This window comes from Canis lupus, chromosome 11 (genome assembly GCF_048164855.1).
Source record: "Canis lupus baileyi chromosome 11, mCanLup2.hap1, whole genome shotgun sequence".
Lineage (NCBI taxonomy): Eukaryota > Metazoa > Chordata > Mammalia > Carnivora > Canidae > Canis > Canis lupus.
In genome coordinates, this window is record NC_132848.1 from 9,682,396 (window position 1) to 9,708,088 (window position 25,693).

Genomic DNA, 25,693 nt, shown 5'->3' on the forward strand with positions numbered 1-25,693 from the left:
AATGGAATATTCCTCAGCCATTAGAAATGACAAATACCCACCATTTGCTTCGACGTGGATGGAACTGGAAGGTATTATGCTGAGTGAAATAAGTCAATCGGAGAAGGACAAACATTATATGGTCTCATTCATTTGGGGAATATAAATAATAGTGAAAGGGAATAGAGGGGAAAGGAGAAGAAATGGGTAGGAAATATCAGGGAGGGAGAGAGAACATGGAAGACTCCTAACTCTGGGAAACGAACTAGGGGTGGTGGAAGGGGAGGAGGGCGGGGGGTGGGGGTGACTGGGTGGCGGGCACTGAGGGGGGCACTTGACAGGATGAGCACTGGGTGTTATTCTGTATGTTGGCAAATTGAACACCAATAAAAAATAAATTAAAAAAAAAAAAGAAAACCAGAAAAAATCTGATAACTAAACCCACAGTGGGAAAGCCAGTTAAAAGCAATCAGATTCTTCTAGTCAAATTCCCCTGTAGAATCAGAGCTATCATGTTCCATTTTAGGTGGAGGTACATGATTCAAAGTCTTTAAGATGAGTGTTTAGGGGCAGCCTTGGTGGCTCAGCGGTTAACGCTGCCTTTGGCCCAGGGCCCCATCCTGGAGACCCAAGATCGAGTCCCACGTTGGGCTCCCTGCATGGAACCTGCTTCTCCCTCTGCCTGTGTCTCTGCCTCTCTCTCTGTGCCACTCATGAATAAATGAATAAAGTCTTTAACAAAATAGTGTTTAGAACGCTAGATCCTCTCCACCCCATGCATTCAAGCAACTATTTCTTCCTCACCTTGGCATAAGATAGGAGCTTTACTTTCTGGAGAGGTCTTTGGACTCAGGCACACAAGGTACCTCACCAGCGGGTAGTAAGGAATCACACTAAAAGTAGGGAACAATGAAATGTCATAGAGGTTAATGGTAAAATTCTGAGCCCCCAGCTAGGTTCCGAGGATGATAGCAGCCAGGCTTAAAACTCTAAACAGGATTTTGGAGGGAAATCTGACCTATCCACAGAAGAGAATTTACACGTATGACCTAGTATGACCCCATGACCCTTCAACAAATTGTACAATGGACAGGCTCTGTGTGCACACACAGAAGGCTTTTTTCCCCACTCTTAAATATTTATTTACTTATCTATTTTGGAGTGAGAGAGAGAGAGCTTGCAAGCGAGCATAGTAGGGAGAGAAGGAACCAAGGGAGAGAATCTCAAGCAGACTCCCTGCTGAGTGGGGAGTGGATGCAGGGCTCTATCTTATGATCCATGAGATCATGACCTGAGCCAAAATTACAAGTCAGATGCTTAATTGACTGAGCCACCCAGGCACCCCCTCTCCTGCCCCTGCTCCAGAGAGCTTCTAATCAGTGTTTAAATACAAATTTTCAGTCAAGGGTCATCAGTTATGTGAGAGAAGTCTTTGTGTGAAACCAGAGTCCAAAACAAATAAACAGAAAAAAGGAACACAGATAAAGAGAGACAATGAAGGGAGCCGAAGAAAACTTAAAAAAAAAAGCCAAGATTAATATCTCAAGGAGATGAGAAGATATTGTACCCCTGATACAAGACAAGGACACTATTTAAAAAGGAATAGGCAGAGAATAAGAATATGCTTTTGGAAATACAATGTTTGATGGGAGAAATAATTTAACAGGAGAGTTGGAAGGTAAAGTTGAGGAAATCCTCCCAAAAGCAGAACAAAAAAGACGAAGAGATGAGGTACTGAGGAAAAAAATAAGTATTTAGAAGAGAAATCCAAGAGTCTTAAAACAGCATTGCATAGCATCAAAACTTATTTAATCAGCAGATTCATGGCTGACTATTAAAACTGTTTCTGGTTTTTGCAATTATTAACAGTTCTTGCAGTGAACATCTTTGAAGCTAAATTTTGGGTTTCTGCCATGATTATTTCCTTGGGATAAAATTACAGAATGGAATTACTTGATTAAAATATATAAACATATTAAAGACTTTTGATATGTATTACTAAGAAAGATTGTTTCAATTTATAATTCCAGAATATGAAAACAATGGTTTGTGACTTTTCCTTAAAATCAATCACCCTTGTCTCAGTCTATCTGGCAATGGGTTCCCATTGTATCAACAATAGGTATGGGAATTGGCAGTTGTGTTTATTCTCATTTCCCAACAAGATTAAGCAAATTATCCATCACATAACATCCCGAATTGTCTTGGTACATTCTGCTTTGTTCTATAGATCAAAAACTTTGAATGAGAGTTCTACAACAGTAGATTAAAGATGTTCTTTTTTGTTATGCTCCACACATGTGCTTCAGTCTTGACCTAAAGAGATAATATTGGATGAGAATGAAGTTGTTTTAATTTTAGACTCTACTTTTGGTCTAGCCCATCTATGACTACATCTTAGACGTGCTAAGGATAATAGCAGTGATAGTGGAAGTCTACTTAATGAGGTAAGTGTTCTTTGCTATAAATGTTTAGAGAAGAAAAGGAAGTGAAAAATGGAGGGAAGGAGGGAGGAGGGAGGAGGTAGAGAGAGTGGAGGGTCACTGAAGGATCAAGATCCAGAAACTGGCTGGCCTTAAACACAAGGAAAAGGATTTCATCTCTGAGAGTGGATGAAAAGAAATAAAGATGAGTAAGGGAGGAGATGCTCATAGATTGTGGGTGAGTTGTTGAGGGAATTATTTCTCTGATCACTCCTTTTCTTTTGTTAAGTATGAAGTAAGGCTATTTGCTGAGAAGCAGGAAGGTAGGAGTTGGAGAAAAAGAATTGAGAAATGTGCGTTGGTGGAAATTTGGAATGGTTCTCATTGGAATGAGAAGGAGAAAGGGATCTGAGCATGAACAAATAAAGGACTTACCTATCTCTTTCACTCAGTATGTGCTTCTTGAAAGTGAAGGCTATAACTTTGTTCCTCTGTATTATCAGTATCAAGCCTAATGCCTGACTTTCTGGAAGTACTCAAGAAATTTTTGCCAAAAACATGGCTGCCAGTCACTGTTATTTGACCCATAGCCTTGACATTGAATGTCTCAGATTTTTCCCTTTCCCTAAAATATCAGCTTGGCCCAGACCTACCTTGACTTACTCCCTGTAAAATTATTAGAAGAGACAAAAACAAAACCCAGTTCTTAATTGAGACACTAAATCTCAACACACCCAGGAAGCAAAGACATAGAAAAAGCAAGACTGATTAACCATATTTCTCCTGCTGTATTTCAAGTCCTTTCATTGGTCATGGCAACTTTCCAAAAGGACATTTATTAACAGAAAGTTTTCATCACCATTTAGTTCTCATCTCAAGCAAGTAGCATTGCCAAGTAGCACTGCCATTGCAGCATGAATTACAGTTAACATTCTAAAGTGCTATGTGAATTTTTTGGGATGCGTTTTGTGGCAATTAAGCTCTGGGGGAATTAATGACATGTTTGCATTTTAAAAATATTTATTTATTTATTTATTTATTTATTTATTTATTTATTTACAGTGAGCAGGGGTAATGGAAGAGGGAGGGAGGGAGAGAATCTCAAGCAGACTCCACATTGAGTGTGGAACCCAACACAGGGTTGATCGATCCCACAATCCTGAGACCATGACCTGAGTCCAAACCACTGCGCCTTAAACTCATTCCATGAGGCTGAATGGGAAGCCGATGCCACGCCACCCTTTCCATTGCCCACTTTTTCATTTGAGAGCCCTAATCTTTTGGATGGTCTTCTGATGACCCTCTCCCAAACTCCTGTTCCAATTCAAGTTTTGGAACAAAAGTTCACGTTCATTGGAAAGGAAATCGTTACTTTCACTGAGTTGTTCTCATATTTGGTGGCATTTCATATGCAAACACATACAGTGAGGAAAACTAAAAAAAAAGTATCTGTAAGGAGTGATTTTTTTTTAAGGAAGTGTTTTTTGATGTCTATGTTCAAATTTTTTTAAAATTAAGGCTTTATTTTCTAGAGCAGTTTTATATTCAGGGCAAAACTGAGGAGAAGGTACAGAGATTTTCTATATATTCCTGCCTATACACGTATATAGTCTTCCCCATTAGCAACATCCTGTTCAAATGGTACTTTTTTCATAATCAGTGAACCTACCTCAACATATCGTAATCCCCCAAGGTCCAGAGTTTACATGAGGGTTCATTCTTGGTGTTGTGCATTCTATGGGTTTGGCTAAATGTATTATGACATGTATCCATCATTTTAGTATGTAGAAAGTATTTTCATTGCCTACAAATCCTCTGTGCTTTATTTATATATCTCTCCCCTCTACTCCCACTCTGCCAATCCCTAGCAACCACTGATCTTTTTACTGTCTCTATAGTTTTGCCTTTTCCAGAATGTCATATAGTTGGAATCATACAGTATGTAGCCTTTTCAGATTGGCTTCTTTCACTTAGTAAGATGCACTTTAAGTTTTTTCCATATCTTTTCATGGCTTGATAGTTTATTTCTGCTTAGTGCTGAATCATATTACATTGTCTGGCGTACCACAGTTTATTGATCCATTCACCTACTGAAGGATGTCTTCATTGCTTTTAAATGTTGGCAATTATGAATAAAGCTACTATAAACATCTGTGTGTAGGTTTGGTGGGACATAAATTGTGGGCTACTTTGGTTGAACACCAAGGGGAACAATTACTGGATGATGTGTTGGTTTCGTAAGAAACCAACAAACTATTCCTAACAATGAGTGAGATTTTCTGTTTCTCCACTTCCTTGCCAGCATTTAGTGATGTCAGCTCCAGATTTTGCCCCCTTTAATAGATGTGTAGTGGTATCTCACTGTGGATTTAATTTGCATTTCCTTGATGGTATGTGATGTGGAGCATCTTTTCATATGCTTATTTGCTGTTTTTCTTCTTTAGTGAAGTGTCTGTTTTGTCCCAATTTTAAACTGGGTTGTTTGTTTTCTTATTGTTGAGTTTTAAGAGTTCTTTGTGTATTTGGAACAATAGTCCTTTATCAGATGTGTCTTTTGCAAGTATTTTCCCATTCTGTGGTTCATCTTCTCATCCTAACATTATGTTTTACAGAGCACAATTTTTAATTTTATCCAGTTTATCAATTATTTCTTTCAGGGATTATGCCTTTGACGTATCTAAAAAATAATCAACATTACCAAGATTATCTAGGGTTTCTCCTGTTATCTTCTAAGAGTTTTATGGTTTACATTCAGATTTATGATCCATTTTAAGACAATTTTTGTGAAGGGTATAGGATACATGTCTAGATTCTTTTGTTGTTGTTGTTGTTTTGAATGTAGATATCCAGTTGTTCCAATGTCATTGTTGAAAAGACTATCTATTTAAAAAAAAGACTATCTGCTCCATTGTATTACCTTTGCTCCTTTGTCTAAGAACAGTTGTCTGTGTTTATATATGTCGGCTTCTGGGCTTTCTATTGTGTTCCATTGATCTACTTGTTTATTCTCCCACCAATGCTACACTGTCTTGATTACTGTAGCTTTACAGTGAGTCTTTTATTTTTATTTATTTTTATTTTTTATTTTTTAATTTATTTTTTATTGGTGTTCAATTTACCAACATACAGAATAACCCCCAGTGCCTGTCACCCATTCACTCCCACCCCCTGCCCTCCTCCCCTAGTTCGTTTCCCAGAGTTAGCAGTCTTTACGTTCTGTCTCCCTTTCTGATATTTCCCACACATTTCTTCTCCCTTCCCTTATATTCCCTTTCACTATTATTTATATTCCCCACATGAATGAGAACATATAATGTTTGTCCTTCTCCGATTGACTTACTTCACTCAGCATAATACCCTCCAGTTCCATCCAGGTTGAAGCAAATGGTGGGTATTTGTCGTTTCTAATGGCTGAGTAATATTCCATTGTATACATAAACCACATCTTTTTTATCCACTCATCTTTCGATGGACACCGAGGCTCCTTCCACAGCTTGGCTATTGTGGCCATTGCTGCTATAAACATCGGGGTGCAGGTGTCCCGGCGTTTCATTGCATCTGTATCTTTGGGGTAAATCCCCGGGAGTGCAATTGCTGGGTCGTAGGGAAGATCTATTTTTAACTCTTTGAGGAACCTCCACACAGTTTTCCAGAGTGGCTGCACCAGTTCACATCCTCACCAACATTTGTGGTTTCCTGCCTTGTTAATTTTCGCCATTCTCACTGGTGTGAGGTGGTATCTCATTGTGGTTTTGATTTGTATTTCCCTGATGGCAAGTGATGCAGAGCATTTTCTCATATGCATGTTGGCCATGTCTATGTCTTCCTCTGTGAGATTTCTGTTCATGTCTTTTGCCCATTTCATGATTGGATTGTTTCTTTGGTGTTGAGTTTAAGAAGTTCTTTATAGATCTTGGAAACTAGCCCTTTATCTGATATGTCATTTGCAAATATCTTCTCCCATTCTGTAGGTTGTCTTTTAGTTTTGTTGACTGTATCCTTTGCTGTGCAAAAGCTTCTTTTTTTTTTTTTTTTTTTGTGCAAAAGCTTCTTATCTTGATGAAGTCCCAATAGTTCATTTTTGCTTTTGTTTCTTTTGCCTTTGTGGATGTATCTTGCAAGAAGTTACTGTGGCTGAGTTTTAAAAGGGTGTTGCCTGTGTTCTTCTCTAGGATTTTGATGGAATCTTGTCTCACGTTTAGATCTTTCATCCATTTTGAGTTTATCTTTGTGTATGGTGAAAGAGAGTGGTCTAGTTTCATTCTTCTGCATGTGGATGTCCAATTTTCCCAGCACCATTTATTGAAGAGACTGTCTTTCTTCCAATGGATAGTCTTTCCTCCTTTATCGAATATTAGTTGACCATAAAGTTCAGGGTCCACTTCTGGGTTCTCTATTCTGTTTCATTGATCTATGTGTCTGTTTTTGTGTGAGTACCACACTGTCTTGATTGCCAGTACCACACTGTCTTGATTGCCAGTACCACACTGTCTTGATTACAGTGAGACTTGAAGTCAGGTAGTGTCAGTCTCCATATAAACTCTAGAATTGGTTTGTTAATATCCACAAAATAACTTGCTGAGATTTTTATTGGAGTTGCATTGAATCCATAGATCAAGTTTGGCAGAATTGGCATCTGAGAATTTTGAGTCTTTCTATCCATGAACATGGAGTATCTCCCCCTTTATTTAGTTCTTTGACTTCGTTCATCAGGGTTTTGTAGTTTTCCTCATATAAATCTCATACATGTTTTGTTAGATTTATACCTAAGTATTTCACTTTGGGAAATGCTTATATAAATGGCATTGTGTTTTTAATTTCAAATTGCACTTGTTCATTGTTGGTATATAAGAAAAAATTGAGTTTTGTATGTTAACCTTTATTCTGCAAACTTGCTATAATGCTTGTTAGTTCCAGTAGATTTTTGTTGTTGTTGTTGATTCTTTTGGAATTTCTACATAGATGATTGTATCATCTGTGAACAAAGACATTTTTATTTCTTCCCTCTCAATCAGTATTTCTTTTATATCCTTTTCTGATCTTGTTGCAGTAGCTAGAACTCCAGCACAATGTTGAAAGAGATTGGTGAGAGGAGACAGGAAGTATCTTTTCAAAGACTGATCAACTCTAGTAATTATTAATTGAAGGGAAAAGAAACATAGTTTTGAGGTTTTGTCTTAAGTGTAAAGCACTTATTAAATTAAAGAAATTCTTCATGCCCATTTGAGCTCTGGGAAGAGGGAAAATTTATTTCTATGTAGAGAATGACTTTTTAAGAAAATTAATGCAATTTTCAGTTAAACTCTAAAACTTTGCTTTGTGGGAGTATGATTATAAGATTTAGACTTAAAGTCTGAAAAACAAATAAGTGTGAAAGAAACTATAAAGATTGGAAAATGTCTTCCCAGGCTCTTTGGAGAGTGGGACTGTTTGAGAAGCATTCATGTTACCAACCATAGTCTCCACCCCAGGAACCCAAACCACAGCCCATCAAACTCCTAGACACTGACCATGGGTGCCTGGAGGAGCACTATCAACAGTTCATGAGCTCTGGTCAGATTTCTTGCAGGGTTATGTCGTGCTGACTTTAGAAAGAGGTTAAGTTGAATTCAGTGTCCCCTTTATTCAACTTCCAACAGACATTTAGAATTTTTCATGGAGAAGTTTCTTGGAGGAACTTTGAGATCACTGTTCTAGAATCGTAAGTTTTAAAAGTAAGAGTGTATTGCTGTGAATCCTTCTCCATAAAGCTGAGTGTGAAAAGAGGTCATTTGTCTTTGTTTTCTTTATGTCAGGTCAAATCTGACTCAGAAACAATCCCCCCACCGATGCTGTGACAGCAGGAAATTTATGCTTAATGAAGTGGGCCCACATATCTTGCCCAGGGCTGTACAAAAATCTTATGTGGTTCTTAGAAAATGGAAAATGCGCCCTTAATCTTTAGCCTGCCATGCTACTGACATCTTCACCATCCAGATCATCATGGTCCCTTGAAAATGGGTGGATACTAGGCCATGTAGTCCATTCTTTCTCTGAGAGCTTGCCCTTTCCTTGAAATCACCGAGGTGGAGCATACATCCTCCTCACTAGCCAGGCTGGCTGGCTTACCTCCCTTGAGGCTTAGAGTAATGAAGGTCCATCCATGTGCTTAGAATGGGATAGAAAAATATGATGACAACAAAATACAAATTAGTATTTCAATAAATAATTCTTCCACAGCAGGATGAAGATATGACCATTCCATTGTCTATACTGCTCCTGGCAGAGCAAAGGTATTGAACTCGGGCAGTTTGACCCCAGAACACATATGGAATGGATTTATTGCTTCATTCTTAAGAAAACCACTGATCCAATCAACCAATGCTGTTTATCATCTACCACACTGAAGGCACTATGCTAGATGCTGTGAATAGAGCAGTAAACCAAATAGGGGCCTTTCTTTGTGATGCTTAATGTCCAGCCGTAGAGACTGTGCAACTATGGCAGGTTAGAGTTTATGCCTTATAGCTCAGATGTGCCAAAAATTAAAGTAGTTTTCTTTATTTTTTTATGATAGGCCTCATTCCTATTGATGGTGGGGAAACCATTTAAAGCTATCAACCCATGAAAGTAATTCATTTTTAAAAATAGTTTAAAATGACCAAGTTTGGTCTAACCCAGTGTCTTTTGGGTACTTGTAGTTTTTCCCCCGAAGGTTTTTAGTCCTTCTTTTTCCTCTTTTCCTTGGCCCAGGGTGAACCTAAGAAGTATGCATACAGGGAAGGTACTCTCCTGAGCCATACTTGGAGAATTGTACTAGAATCTCTTTGCCAGTGCTCCATGGGGATTCCTACAGACAAGCAGGCCTCCTCTCCCACAGGGTTTCAGCCCTCAGGAAGAGCTGGGGCCCTACAGTCTAACCTCTTTGCTCTATTCTGTTTCTTTCCCTCAAAATGTCCCCAGCAAAGGAGGAATTTCTACTTCTTGTTGGATGCCTTTATGATTGTTTTTTATATGGTCTTCTGCTTCTTTGAGCCATTTACTTATACATTTGACAGATACTTATGGGACACCTATAATATACCAGGTACTCGTCTACCACTCAGGATATGTCAGTGATCAAAACCAAGACTCCAGTCCTTATGAAGTTTACATTCTAGTGTGGAGAGAGGAGAGACAACCAATAGACATAGAAAATAAGTAAATTATGTAGTATATCAGAAGATCATAAATGTTACCCCAAAAAAGAGAAAGAAAGGCAAATAGGATGGAGAGTGTGGGAAAGCAGCATGCAATTTTAAATAGAATAGTCAGGGCTGGCCCCAATCAGAAGGAAGTATTGAGTGACGCTTTGGAGCAAAGGCCTGAGCTGGCCATTTGAACAACTGGGGAATGAGGGCTCTGGGCAGATGGGATGGCAACTGCCCTAAAGTGGGGGTTTGACTTGCACACAGCAAGGAGACCAGCATGCCTGGAGCCAATTGAGACAGGGAGAAGCTTATAGAAGTGACTACAGTAGAGGGGTTTATAAAAGTGGGGCAGGATCATGCAGTTGTCTGTAATGGTTCATATAGCTCATTTTACCATTGCATTCTTAACTCTTTTTGCAAAGATGTGTCAACAACTACTGATTGGTTTTAAAAATTTTGGAAACTTTTTGCAGATTATCTGAGCATGGGTCTAAAGTGACAAGGTGATGAACTAAATTCCCTTCTGTAGTTCTACATATCATTATTTTTTAAAAACGATTATTTATTCATGGCAGATACAGAGAGAGAGAGAGAGAGAGAGAGAGAGAGGCAGAGACACAAGTAGAGGGAGAAACAGGCTCCATGTAGGGAGCCTGATGTGGGACTTGATCCCGGGACTCCAGGATCACACCACAGGCTGAAGGCGGCACTAAACCGCTGGGCCACAGAGGCTGCCCTCTACATATCTTTAAATTCTGGACAAGGGTTGCATGTGGTCCTGAATCATGATGAAATATTTCTAGTTTATATTCAGATCTATGCTTGTTCTGTTGGCAGAGCTTCCATGAGTCAGGTTGGAGCAAGAAGATACCTATGTAACATTGTGCCTTGATTCAACGAGATACTCAGAGATCACATTCCAGGAGAGAAGAAGTTTAGAAGTGGCAGCAGGTTAACAATGGCATTTAGCTCTAAAGCACAAGGGCTTATGGGTAACAGATCCTTTTTCCTAAAAAAGAGGGGCATTCTTATCTAATATTTATGTAAAGGAAACAGCTGTAAATGGTCATCCCAGGAAATTCATTGCTAGGATTTGCCAGCCTACCCTGCAGAGACAGTTCAACTCAGCGAGATATATACATATATTTCATATATATATCAAATATATATATATTTTTAACATCTTTGAAATTGAAGTTGGTAGAGCAAATCTAACAAAGGGAAATTAACGAGTGGCATTCATGCCCAGTCAGTTCATTTAATATAATGTCTGGCTCCTAACCCTATTTTTGGTAAACTGCAAACAGAATTTACTTGTTTTCTGAAGGGGATCTGGGTCAGAAGCCAGTAACAGAGCATCCAACAAGTTACTTTTCTGCCTTTGAACCACTCAGCTAGAGAAATGTGAGGAGCAGTTTGGAAAAAGAGGGACTGTTCTTTAGTGTCTGTTTGGAATTCGCTCTCTTTGTCCTGTACACAAGTACAGTCTGTAAAATATCACATTCCTAGAAGGTGGATTAATGAAATTCTGAAACCTCCTACATATGATACACCTCCTGGGTAATCTCACATGTGTTAAAATTGTTACAGACACTTTCCTATCACCACAATTACAGTTTTTATTGTGTGGAGTGAGGGGTGGGGGAAAGAATTCATAAAATAAAAGTTAGTCTTCGACATGTGGCAAGTCCATCAGCTACGTGATAAATCTTTCACAGAGCTGCATTCCGTAAGGTGAGAGAGTCTGCTTTCCTTTACCAGGGCCTGACCTCCTGTTACTCAGTACTTTGGGGTACAACTGAACTTTGCATCAGAAGGAAGTTCCAGAGGCCCCCTGTGGGCCGTCTGTTTCTTGCTGAGAACATTCTAAGGCTGTGTTTTGAGTTGTTTGTCTTTCCCCTCCTTGAATGCCATGCAGTTTACTAGAGTAGACTTGCTTTTATGTTTTCTTTCTCTTTCATGTCCATTTCTGGCTGACCGTTCAATACTGTGGCCATTGGCATGAGTCGTAATGCTTGGGTAACTGGGCAAGCAATTAGTCCAACCAGACAGATCTTCCTTCTTCAGCAAGTCTTTCCTGGCTTCTGCAAACACAGCTGGCCAGACAAAGACCATGAGAAGAAACCAGACAGTAAGTCGCTTCTTACTTTAAAAGAAATAAACTCAAAATGTTATTAATAGTTGTCATTTTGTAGTTGAAGACAAGGATGCTCCAAGCACCAATGCTATAAGGATTATGTTGGAGGGCGCTTAGTCTTTTGTGGTTCCCTGCCTCCACTGTAGCACATAACTTGGGGGAAACCGTTCAGGGTTCAAATCAACACATGGTTAGTGGAAGAAGCTTCTGGAAATCTCCACTGACATTCTGAGAAGCCAGCTTGAAAGGGAAGAACTCAGTGAGACACCTCTTCAAACATCTTGGAAACAAATGATAGACTAGTGCTGGGGCTGTAATTAGAGCCTGAGATGAGAATTCTTCTCTCCTGGAAACTAAACAAACTGGGGGAAAGAAAAAAAATCCAAATATAATTTATAGACACAAAAGGAACAATTGAATTAGTAAGAATAGGCATGAGCTCAAAGGTAAATTGGAGCATGAATTCTGTAGGCACAAGATCACATGAAATATATTTTTTAAAGCTTTTCAAACCTCTGAATCCCATTGCTCTTGAAACGCAGTTGAAGAAATGGAAAAAGCATGGCTGGAAGTGCTAGTGAAGCCAGGGGAGTAGAAATTCTTGGTTCTAGCAGGCTGAGCTCATCTCAGGGACTGGGAATGAAGACAAAAGGAGTTGCGTTCCCACATCATCCCTGTGGAGTACGCAAGCACCGTGGCCTCCTCCCTTATCTTTGTAGACACCATATGGGATCAATCTTGGTGATGATGATAGGTCCTTGGTGACTATGATATTCCCCTAGCAGATCCTTCAGATTTGACCCGGGATGGGGTGGGGTGGAAGAGCGAAGGAGTGGGGAGGGAGAGAAGGGGATCACAGGGGATGAAAGCAGTTAATGAATTTCAAACAAAACCACAGGAAGACAAAAAGATAGGACTCCTCAGAAAAGTTTCAACACTTCCTAAATGAGTAAGTCAGAGAAACATCACTAAATGTGCTGCCCATAATTTAAGGTAGTCAGCTAGAGGATTACTTTCTATTGTGCTTTCTGAAGGCTGGAATTAGTTCTGTGGGATGCTTTTGCAAATGATACTGTCATTTTTTACTTTTCAGCTTGGTAGAGCTTGCCACTTAAGCAGGACTCCTAGGAGGAAGTTGGCTTGTTTACCAACTTTACAAGAATGATCCCAAGGGAAAGGGCAGTCCCCATTTTAGATGTGGGTTCCTGCCACTGACTACCTGTGTGACCGTAAGCTGATCAGCCTCTCTGGGACTGCCATCTGATCTGTGAAACGAAGGTATTGGGTTGGATGACTTTTTAGGATCTCTAAGTTCTGGAAATGGGCTCAAATGGAATATTCTATAGATTTAAGTTTATCTTAGTGATGGACACGACTCTTAGTCATCCCTTCTGGCACCTTCTTCAAAATTCTTCTTTAAAAGGAAGACTTCATGGAAAGTATTTCCTATATAGTGAAAGAGTTTAGAAGATATGACCCCAAAATATCCTATTCCAGATCATTTTTAATTCAAGGCACTTTAGAAACAGCAGATCCATGGAGGGCATCCTTCCTTTTTCCTCCTGAAAGCAGGAGATGAGATGCTGATATGGAAGATGTCCTGCCTATAGCAGAAGGCAAGAAACATTCGTATCACCAGAGACGAGGAGTCAAGGCCAAGAGTGCAAACAAACCTATTAAACTAATCAGTGACAGTGACAAAACATGAGAGACACCTAACTCTGGGAAATGAACAAGGGGTAGTGGAAGGGGAAGTGGACGGGGGGTTGGGGTGACTGGGTGATGGGCAATGAGGGAGGCACTTGGCTGGATGAGCACTAGGTGTTATGCTTGCTATATGTTGGCAAATTGAACTCCAATGAAAAAAAATTTAAAAAAATAAACTAATCTAGCCTTCTAGTTGCTTCTCCCTAATTAACTACCCTAGCCTAAGCCCCTCTGCCTTGTCACGTGCTCACAGTTTAGTCCTCCTTGTCCAACTTCATGTGGAAGCATTTGACTCTAGCTGCTTCTTTGCATCTTCATTTTTCTTGTACAAGTCTAAAAAAAAAAAAAGTAACTAAAACTTGTATGTATGCTTTTCCTCCTGTTTATCTGTCTCATGTTAGTTTAATTCTTAGGCCCGGCTGGAGACCCAAATGTAAAGGTGAAAATTTTCTCTCCCTACAGTAGCAATACGTGTCTCTCCATTTTCAGTTGCTCCGTGCAGGTGACGAACATTGTCATCTATAGGAACATTCTCCTCCTTCTTACCACACTTCTGGGGCAGAGTTTGTCTTCCTTTCTCTCTGTTCTTCATACAACTGCAAATGATGAGACCCAAGTGGAAGCCTTAGAAGCAATAATGGAGTGAGAGGAAAAAGATAGGAAGGAAAGGAAGAGAAAAGTGAAAAGAAAGAACAGGTCAGAATGAGAGGAAAAAGAAAAGGATGTGAGGAAGGGATTGGTGAGGGAGGGACCTATGACCTCCATGAGGAATGGACTCTGTCTCTGGGCAGTCTTCAGGATGAGAGGGATTCAACAGCCCTGCAATTGCTCGAAATTTCTTTAAAAACTAGAGATACTTTCACCGGCCGAGCTGAAAACGTACACCTACTTCCTCTTGAGCTCTGTGGGGCTTTCTGTTACACAAATAAAAGAGCACTTGAATTCAACAGTCCCTGAGATAGAGGTGGGATCTACTGACATAGAAGTGAGCAGCCCCAAGGGGGCAGCACCACCATGGGAAATTAGGGAGGTATTCATTAAGGCCTCCTGCTAAAGAAACAAGGGCTGAGTTCTTTTTGGGCCGCCTGAGAATCACGCAAGCCCATGAACGGCCACGGGATCCACGGATAAAACTCACTGTGCCTCTCCACTCACTTTGCCAACCCAAACAACTCCTACATTGAGGGTTGCTGCTAGGCCTTTGCATGAGTTGGGTGCTTGCTCTATCCCGCCATGATGCATCTGGCCTAACAAAAGGGACCCCCTGCTGGCAACCAAATTCAGCAATTCTGCTCAAACTTTTTCATATGGGAATTATCATCCAGATCCATACCAGGCAAAGCTCAAATTGTCACCATTAACCAGCAACTCTCAGCACTGTGGAGAAGCAGAATCAAGTCACTGTGCGAGGAGATAATGTTAGCGCTATATGATCCTGGTCCCCAGGAGGAGAAATTCTAGAAGAGCCAGTACTTAGGTGTCCTCCTTTAAATCTCCCTTACAAGGAAAGGTTTGCCAGCAAAACTAGGCTTTGCTAGAAGTCAGGAGGTCAGGGAGGAGGGGTGGTGCTTGGAAAGGGCAGCAAGGCTTCTTAGGTTCTCTTAATGTTCTATTTCTTGATTTGGGTGCTCATCACACGGGTGTGTTTGGTTCAGGACAATTCACTGAGCGGTGCAATTATGATTTGTGTGCTTTTGTGTGAATATGTTACTGTTCAGTTTAGAAAATGTGGTCTTTAGGCAGTGCCCTAGGTTGTACTCTCCTTGAGGAGAAAGACCGAGATTTTATTCACAGCTCCATCCCCTTCTTTGAGTGTAATGTCTGGCTCAAATTAACTACTTGATAAGTATTTGTTCAATGAAGAAGAAGGAGAAGAAGGAGAAGGAGAAGGAGAAGGAGAAGGAGAAGGAGAAAGAAGAAGAAGAAGAAGAAGAAGAAGAAGAAGAAGAAGAAGAAGAAGAAGAAGAAGAAGAAGAAAGGAAGAAAGGAAGGAGGAAGAAGGAAGAAGAGGAGGAATGGCTTTCTCTTGGTGTCCAACCATTTGGCATCAATGGTTCAACCATTGGTTCAGCCCCAACCATTTGGCATCCTTCAAAAGTTTTGGCTTCTGACCAGTGAGCCACTGTGTGCACACAGTGTACAGATGTCAGCTGGTGGCAACAATCCTGTGCTACTTGGCAAGGAAACTCAATGCACAGGTGCCTGGCCTTTTGTGTTTTAAGTTCTCTTAAGCATAGGATGGATTTTTGAGCCTGGAGAAGCCATGCTAATCATAAACGTAAATCATCTGGAACGAGAGTTCCATGGTCGAGAGAAAACCAGACTTCAAAGATGAAGGCCCAGCTGCTCTTGGAGGAACCCAAAGAACTGCCCCAGAAAGTTCTGTCTCACCCACAGCGGGTAGAACGGCCAGGCACCCTGATAGTTGTAGGAGAGCCTTCCTATCAGGTCGTTCATTGTCATCACAGGACATATTTATCTAGATGTAAAAAAAAAAAAAAAAAAAAAAAAAAAACTTCAAATTTCTTTTAAACAATCACAAACTTATGGAAAGTTTGCAACTATGGTCTAAAAACATGTTTTCTGAACTAGTGGAGAGGAAGTTGCCCAGCTGCTGCCCCTCATCTCTAAATACTGTAATGCATGTTGCACACAATCGACGAGGGCTTTCCCCCACGTGGCCACAGTACAACCATCCTGGTCGGGAATGTAAAGACACGCGTCACTACTGTCTAAACTGCAGTCTCCCCTACAGTCTCACCAGTTGCCCCAATCAACACGCTTTATTGCAAAGAGATCAAGTTCTGAATAATGCATGCCATGCAGTTATTATGCCTCTTTGGTTTCCTTATCTGACAGCAAATTTTCAGTCTTCCCTTGACTTTCCTGACTTTCACACTTTAAAGGGTTATGGGCCGGTTGGTTGGTAGACTGTCCCTCAGTTTGAGTTCGCCTGCTGTTTGCTCATGATTCCATTTCGATTCTTCTCTTTGGGCTGGGAAATCACAGAAGGGAGGCTATGTTCTCCCACTGCATCCTCTCTAGATGCACAGGATTTTAATTTGTCCAGTGACTGGCAATGTCCATTTTGGTGCCTTGATTAAGGTGGTGTCCTTAAGGTGTTCTGGGGGAGGTAATCTGACTGAAACCACGTAAATATCCCATTCAGCCTCCAACTTTCAATTGTTGCATTGATGAAGTCTGTAAGGACCCATGGTTTCCTTCCTGTTTCTGTCGTGGGCTACACACGCATGAGATGCTCTTGCTTGGGATCCCTGGGTGGTGCAGCGGTTTGGCGCCTGCCTTTGGCCCAGGGCGTGATCCTGGAGACCCGGGATCGAGTCCCACGTCGGGCTCCCAGTGCATGGAGCCTGCTTCTCCCTCTGCCTGTGTCTCTGCCTCTCTCTCTCTCACTGTGTGCCTATCATAAATAAATTTAAAAATTAAAAAAAAAGAGAGAGATGCTCTTGCTTAATTGTCCCTGAGTTTGGTCGGTGGACCCTTTGCAAGTTGGGTTCTATGTCCCTGGACATGTCTTTGTCATTCTATGGGTGCGTTGTTTCCCACCATAAGGTGCTCCAGGCTTGTCTCGTACCTTCCTGCTCCAGCCGGGGAATGAGCCATTTTCCCAAGGAGTAACACATATGCCCACATGCACTCACATGTGCAATCTTTTTTTCTGTGATTAGCTTTTACGTGGAATACTGTAGGTTCGCATCCATAGCTCTGATTCGAATTCAACACCGATGTTGTTGGATTCATATTTGTAGCTTCCCTCTCTGACAACAAGAGACTCGGCTCCACCCTTAATTTGCTTGTTTGATTGATCACCCAGAGCATCACTGATATTTCTCCGCCACCATCTCCTCCTCTGTATGGTCACCCTCCACACCCTCACCCTCGGATGGGGCTCTGCACCCTCTGGAGGCCAACCCCTCTGTGTGGCCTCTCCTGGCCCAGCTTGGGTTCTGACATCCTCGCTGAACACCTCACCTTGGGCACCCTCCTCACCTGCTGTGTGTCTGGCCATCATCTGTGCTGCCCCCCCGCCCCCACCTCACCTGGGCTCTGACCCTCCCCCCCCATGTAGCTACCTGCGTGTGTGCTCCTTTCTCATCCCACCTGGTCCCTGCCCCCCTGCTCTGGGCTCTGCAGCTTCTGACCCTCTCCCACTGCTCGTCGGAGCCCACTGTGGTCTGCCTCCACCTAATGGCTTCAGGAGTGAATTCTTTAGGGAAGGAAGTAAAGAGAAAGGAGGGGAAGAAGGGAAGGGGAAGGAGAGCTTTCTCCCACCTTTTGGCCCAGAGAAATGTTTCCAGCATAGTTGTTTTAAACGCTTATCATGTTCTACCCTTTAGGTGGTTCACTCATATCTTTTGACTTCTAACTGAGAAAGAGATCATCCCTTCATACCAGTAAAGAGAAATATCTGTTTCTTTTTATCAGAGTTTTCAGGCAAGAGTTTGCCATTAGTCTTATTACAAATTCAGGTAACCCTGGCCGATCCATCTTGGTTGAGGAGGATTGAGGATGCTGGGAACAGCTTCACTGAGGAGGAGATGGCGCTGCCTTTAATTTGTAGCTCTCAGTTAGGAGAATCACTGGAAAACCCAAGCTGCCACCCCTCCTTCCTTCAGAGGGACCCTAGTCACACCCAAGAACCAAGAACTGCTGCTGTGGAGAGGGTTGGGGTGAGGAAGGGATGGGATTCTATCTCTACCCCACCCCCACCCCCTGGGGCTGGCCTGGTGGCCTTCCAGTGGCACTACCTTCCTAGCACGCCAACATAGTGCTCCTCCTTTTCCCAGGGTCCTTCATCTTTTCCTACCTCAGAAAGATCCTACCTACCTGAAGGCACTCCTCAGGAGTTTGGGGGCAGGTTTTGGGCCTCTTTTCCCATTTGAGATGTTTCACCTGGGGTCTTAACACAAAACATTGGTTGCATATCAACATTTCTTCCACAAGTGACCTTGTCTGAAATGACCCATTCTTTGCTAGAATAACTTCCTTGCTTTTGCGTCTTTCTGTCTAGAAAAGTCTTCCATTTTGTACAGCTCCTGGGAGTTCTTTTCTGCTTGCTGGATGGGTTGCTATGTGACTCATGAACCAACGAGTAAAACCAATTTGATCTTCAGATTGACTCAGTTGAGTTTTTTTTTTTATTTATTTTTTATTTTTTATTTTATTTATTTATTTTTTTTATGATAGTCACAGAGAGAGAGAGAGAGGCAGAGACACAGGCAGAGGGAGAAGCAGGCTCCATGCACCGGGAGCCTGACGTGGGATTCGATCCAGGGTCTCCAGGATCGTGCCCTGGGCCAAAGGCAGGCGCCAAACCTCTGTGCCACCCAGGGATCCCGAGTTTTTTTTTTTTTAAAACAAGATCTTTGGAGTGTAAGACCTCTTGTCTCAAGCCAGTGAAATACAAGAACTTCATGCTGAACATGGATTGTAATTGGAGAGAAAAGCTGTTTTCATAAAAACAAAACAACAGCGATAACAATAAAACCCAGCAATATTGGGCTTATTTTCAGAGTATTTTGTGTCAGGCATCATAAGAATGATCCCATTGTCCTCTCGTCTGCCTAACTTATTTGGAATTACCTTGAGCCATTTCTTGTCAAAGGAAAAGTAACCATCTCTGCCCTGCCTGGCTCCGGACTCTTCACTGTGCCCCCATAGCACCCTTGATCCCATAGCAGGTCAACAAATTATCTATCCCCTTTTCCTCTGAAATAATTCACTCCTTAATGCAGGGACTTACCCGCCTTTGAACTTAGAACCTGATTAAATAAACCAGCAACCACTTAGCTCTTGAGCCACCTTTGCTGGGGAAGACATTGGATTTGAAGATGCAATTGTGCAAGGACATGCTCCAGCCTCTTAGGAAAGAGTGGCCATGGACCGACCCTTCCTTTGAGGAAGGGAAAGCAAGTTTCTGGGAGCATTGCAAATGCTTCATGGAAACCCCACTTTAGGGTTCTGGGAAGGACTCTTTGCTTGGTTCATCACTCCATATGCCTCGTGGACCAAATTGCCACTTTTTTCTGATGGATCAATATGTTCTTGGCTACAGAGGGATGAAATGCTGCTACAAATTGAGCTTCGTAGGAACTTCAAAGGAGATGTGTCTTGGGGAGACCTGTCCTCCAGCATGCCTTACATGAGATGCAGGCATTTGAAGACATGAGACCCAAGCACCAAAATGAAATTAATAAGAAGGAGCTCCCGGGCTGGTGGGGGGGCAGGGGGAGGAGGGTATCGGGTGCTGCCTCAGATCCAAATGAGCAGTCAATTGAGTCCAGTAAGGGTGCTAATGAGCTGTTTTACGTGATTCTGGCAAACTCACCCCGCACCCATAATTTTCTTTCAAGGTATCATTAAAATAAAATGATCCCTTATTTTGGGTATCCATTTACACTGTAATTATTTTGGTCTTTTGTAGTGACTTTCGTGGTTAAATTAGGCAATTCTTCTCCTGCCTGGTAGATAATGTAATGATTTTTTAATCATGTGTTTTTTTTACCAGCCAAATTGTTTCCATGATCCCATTAGAAATTCTTCTGTAGTGATTCCAATGGATTTATTGAACTACTGGTGACAGCCACACTGATGAACTGCAGGCTGCCTGCTGCTAAATTCTGCCAATGAATATCAAACACCTTCCATTTTCCCGTGGACCCAGAACAAATCCAATAATTTTGATCAATGGACGTATTTCCAGACATTCACCATGGAAGTGGTGAAGAATACCAAGCAGTTGTAGTAGTTTTTTTTTTTTTAAGGTTGTATTTATTTTTTGTTCTGATTATGAGAGTAGTAGTATGCTTTACTACAAAACATTCAGAAATATATAAAAATACAAATGCTATAAAAATCTGTAATTTCATCAATTATAGCCATTTCATATCTGATGGTATTTCCTTATAATTTTTAATCTACTTTTGTTTCTATTATCTAGCTATCTCCAAAATTGGAACTGTAACTTACATGCAACTTAAAAAATATTTTATTTATTTATTAATAAGAGACACAGAGAGAAAGGCAGAGACAGAGGGAGAGGAAGAAGCAGGCTCCCTGCAGAGAGCCTGATGCGGGACTTGATTCCAGGACCCCGGGATCACGCCCTGAGCCAAAGGTAGACACTCAACCACTGAGCCATCCAGGTGCCCCTACATGCAACTTTTTAATCAGATTTTTTTTTCATTTAATATTCATGATAAACACTCTTCCAGGTCACTGAATATTCTTTGAAGTTATGATTTTAATGGTTGTATAGTATTTCATTGTATTCATTTGTCCTCTAGATGTTTCCTGAGGTCCTACTATAAACAAGCACAGTATTTACTATAATTTATTTGGTTATTTCCTTATTGTTTGAACACTTGGATGCTTTAAAAAAAAAAAAAAGGCACAGCATGGCTCTCTGCTCCAAAGCAGCAAAGGCTCCCTATTTTGCTGAAAGTTAAGTCCTTTGAAGCCCTTCATAACTGCCCCGGAGCTCTTTTTCTCTGTGGTCCCCAGCTTCCTCTCCGACTGCTGTACTCAAGCTACTAGACTCCCTACTGCTTCTCTAATTGCTGGACAGGCTTGTGTCCCTACATCTTTACACCAGCTGTTCCCTCTTCTTCCAATGCCCAGGGACCCACTATCTAGATATCTCACCTCCTTTGAAACTTGGCTCAAATATCAGCTTCTTAGTGAAGCAACCTGTTCCCCCTCATCTTGTTTCCAGCCATTCCTGATCCCTCTTACATTGCCCTGCTTTTTCTTGGTCTTCCAACACCTGTTCTCTCATGTACTATTTTACTTTAGCTCTTTCCCAAGTTTACTGTTTGTGATCGATTCTTCCCACCATAATGTAAATTCCACGAGGGTAAAGATTTTTGTCAATTTTGTTCACTACAATATTGCAGGTGCCCCAAAGAATACTTGGCGCATGGTAGGTGCTCAGTAAATGTTCGTCAAATGAGTGGATATGTGGTTTGCATTTTTGGCTGTTGTGAATGATGCTGTATTGCATCTAAATCTTTCACTGACTCTCTTGTGAGCTTCTGATACTGAGTCAAGGAAACAAATGTTAAGCCTTCTTGATATGTATTGTTTAGCAGCCTTTTAGAAAAGTTGTTCCTTTTTTTTTTTCTTTTTTTTTTTGAGAAAGAGAAAGAGAGAGAGCGCAGGGGAGGGGCAGAGGCAAGAGGAAGAAAGAGAATCTTAAGCAGGCTCCACACCCAGCATGAGCCCGACACGTGGTTCTATCTCATGACCCTGAGATCATGACCTGAGCTGAGACCAAGAATTAGACGCTTACCCAACTGAACCACCCAGGCGCCCAAAGTTGTCCTGACTTACCCTTTTAGCAACAGAGTATAACAAACTGCCCATCTCATTGCATTAACATATGCATTAAGTGCTATTTAAAAATATCTTTGCCAATCTAATTGGTGAAAAATGCTACTTGTTTAAAAAATTTGCAATAAAAATTTTTTACAGCTGTTACTAAATTTGAATATTTAAAAATTAGTTTCTTAGTCATGGACATATCTTCTTTTGAGGATCAACTGGTCACCTTTGTTTGATTTTTCTGTTGTGAATATTAGGACTTATTTTCTTTAGAAATAATCTGTGCACAGTGAGATATATTTAGAAAAAGAAAATAAACAGCCTTGAACCTACCACACAGCCTGAGAAATCATACATCACAGATTCTTTTGAAACCCTGATGAGCATCTCCCAATCCCATTATTCAGTATCTTCACAAAGAAACCGTTGATTTTTGCATGTCCACAAATGGCATATTATTTAATTTTATCTCTTTTGAAAATGGAGTCATACTGTGTAGTCTTCCGCACTTTAACGCTGTGTTCCAAAATCACCAATGTTTGATTTCTGCAGCATTAGGTTCACTTGTTTTCACTGATGAATAGTATTCCCTTATGTGTATGTACCACCTTTTATTTATTCAGTGTCCTGTCAATGGACAGTTGGGTCATTTCTCTTTGTTTTTTTTTTTTAATTTATTTTTTATTGGTGTTCAATTTACCAACATACAGAATAACCCCCAGTGCCCATCACCCATTCACTCCCACCCCCCGCCCTCCTCCCCTACCACCCCTAGTTCGTTTCCCAGAGTTAGCAGTCTTTACGTTCTGTCTCCCTTTCTGATATTTCCCACACATTTCTTCTCCCTTCCCTTATATTCCCTTTCACTATTATTTATATTCCCCAAATGAATGAGAACATATAATGTTTGTCCTTCTCCGACTGACTTACTTCACTCAGCATAATACCCTCCAGTTCCATCCACGTTGAAGCAAATGGTGGGTATTTGTCATTTCTAATAGCTGAGTAATATTCCATTGTATACATAAACCACATCTTCTTTATCCATTCATCTATCGTTGGACACCGAGGCTCCTTCCACAGTTTGGCTATCGTGGCCATTGCTGCTATAAACATCGGGGTGCAGGTGTCCCGGCGTTTCATTGCATTTGTATCTTTGGGGTAAATCCCCAACAGTGCAATTGCTGGGTCGTAGGGCAGGTATATTTTTAACTGTTTGAGGAACCTCCACACAGTTTTCCAGAGTGGCCGCACCAGTTCACATTCCCACCAACAGTGTAAGAGGGTTCCCTTTTCTCCGCATCCTCTCCAACATTTGTTGTTTCCTGCCTTGTTAATTTTCGCCATTCTCACTGGTGTGAGGTGGTATCTCATTGTGGTTTTGATTTGTATTTCCCTGATGGCAAGTGATGCAGAGCATTTTCTCATATGCATGTTGGCCATGTCTATGTCTTCCTCTGTGAGATTTCTGTTCATGTCTTTTGCCCATTTCATGATTGGATTGTTTGTTTCTTTGCTGTTGAGTTTAAGAAGTTCTTTATAGATCTTGGAAACTAGCCCTTTATCTGATATGTCATTTGCAAATATCTTCTCCCATTCTGTAGGTTGTCTTTGAGTTTTGTTGACTGTATCCTTTGCTGTGCAAAAGCTTCTTATCTTGATGAAGTCCCAATAGTTCATTTTTGCTTTTGTTTCTTTTGCCTTCGTGGATGTATCTTGCAAGAAGTTACTGTGGCCAAGTTCAAAAAGGGTGTTGCCTGTGTTCTTCTCTAGGATTTTGATGGAATCTTGTCTCACGTTTAGATCTTTCATCCATTTTGAGTTTATCTTTGTGTATGGTGAAAGAGAGTGGTCTAGTTTCATTCTTCTGCATGTGGATGTCCAATTTTCCCAGCACCATTTATTGAAGAGACTGTCTTTCTTCCAATGGATAGTCTTTCCTCCTTTATCGAATATTAGTTGCCCACAAAGTTCAGGGTCCACTTCTGGATTCTCTATTCTGTTCCACTGATCTATGTGTCTGTTTTTGTGCCAGTACCACACTGTCTTGATGACCACAGCTTTGTAGTACAACCTGAAATCTGGCATTGTGATGCCCCCAGATATGGTTTTCTTTTTTAAAATTCCCCTGGCTATTCGGGGTCTTTTCTGATTCCACACAAATCTTAAAATAATTTGTTCTAACTCTCTGAAGAAAGTCCATGGTATTTTGATAGGGATTGCATTAAATGTGTATATTGCCCTGGGTAACATTGACATTTTCACAATATTAATTCTGCCAATCCATGAGCATGGAATATTTTTCCATCTCTTTGTGTCTTCCTCAATTTCTTTCAGAAGTGTTCTATAGTTTTGAGGGTATAGATCCTTTACATCTTTGGTTAGGTTTATTCCTAGGTATCTTATGCTTTTGGGTGCAATTGTAAATGGGATTGACTCCTTAATTTCTCTTTCTTCAGTCTCATTGTTAGTGTAGAGAAATGCCACTGACTTCTGGGCATTGATTTTGTATCCTGCCACGCTACCGAATTGCTGTATGAGTTCTAGCAATCTTGGGGTGGAGACTTTTGGGTTTTCTACATAGAGTATCATGTCATCGGCGAAGAGGGAGAGTTTGACTTCTTCTTTGCCAATTTGAATGCCTTTAATGTCTTTTTGTTGTCTGATTGCTGAGGCTAGGACTTCCAGTACTATGTTGAACAGCAGTGGTGAGAGTGGACATCCCTGTCTTGTTCCTGATCTTAGGGGAAAGGCTCCCAGTGCTTCCCCATTGAGAATGATATTTGCTGTTGGCTTTTCATAGATGGCTTTTAAGATGTCGAGGAATGTTCCCTCTATCCCTACACTCTGAAGAGTTTTGATCAGGAATGGATGCTGTATTTTGTCAAATGCTTTCTCTGCATCCAATGAGAGGATCATATGGTTCTTGGTTTTTCTCTTGCTGATATGATGAATCACATTGGTTGTTTTACGGGTGTTGAACCAGCCTTGTGTCCCAGGGATAAATCCTACTTGGTCATGGTGAATAATTTTCTTAATGTACTGTTGGATCCTATTGGCCAGTATCTTGTTGAGAATTTTTGCATCCATGTTCATCAGGGATATTAGTCTGTAATTCTCCTTTTTGGTGGGGTCTTTGTCTGGTTTTGGAATTAAGGTGATGCTGGCCTCATAGAACGAATTTGGAAGTACTCCATCTCTTTCTATCTTTCCAAACAGCTTTAGGAGAATAGGTATGGTTTCTTCTTTAAACGTTTGATAAAATTCCCCTGGGAAGCCATCTGGGCCTGGACTCTTGTGTCTTGGGAGGTTTTTGATGACTGCTTCAATTTCCTCCCTGGTTATTGGCCTGTTCAGGTTTTCTATTTCTTCCTGTTCCAGTTTTGGTAGTTTGTGGCTTTCCAGGAATGCGTCCATTTCTTCTAGATTGCCTAATTTATTGGCGTATAGCTGTTCATAATATGTTTTTAAAATCGTTTGTATTTCCTTGGTGTTGGTAGTGATCTCTCCTTTCTCATTCATGATTTTATTAATTTGAGTCTTCTCTCTCTTCTTTTTAATAAGGCTGGCTAATGGTTTATCTATCTTATTAATTCTTTCAAAGAACCAACTCCTGGTTCTGTTGATCTGTTCCACAGTTCTTCTGGTCTCGATTTTGTTGAGTTCTGCTCGAATCTTTATTAACTCCCTTCTTCTCTTGGGTGTAGGATCTATTTGCTGTTTTTTCTCTAGCTCCTTTATGTGTAAGGTTAGCTTTTGTATTTGAGTTCTTTCCAGTTTTTGAATGGATGCTTGTATTGCGATGTATTTCCCCCTTAGGACTGCTTTTGCTGCATCCCAAAGATTTTGAATGGTTGTATCTTCATTCTCATTAGTTTCCATGAATCTTTTTAATTCTTCCTTAATTTCCTGGTTGACCCTTTTATCTTTTAGCA

General features: G+C 40.9%; 1 long non-coding RNA gene across 1 annotated transcript in view; it reads left to right on the forward strand.

Annotated features, from left to right (window-relative positions):
• The first annotated feature begins 2,356 nt into the window (after nucleotides 1–2,356).
• The window catches only part of LOC140642479 (uncharacterized), a 39,161-nt gene continuing 15,824 nt past the window's right edge, over nucleotides 2,357–25,693 (forward strand). Inside the window, exons 1-4 of the long non-coding RNA XR_012038899.1 lie at nucleotides 2,357–2,426; nucleotides 10,409–11,702; nucleotides 12,802–12,986; nucleotides 20,444–20,553. This is a non-coding gene — a long non-coding RNA (uncharacterized lncRNA). The remainder of the gene's footprint in view (nucleotides 2,427–10,408; nucleotides 11,703–12,801; nucleotides 12,987–20,443; nucleotides 20,554–25,693) is intronic.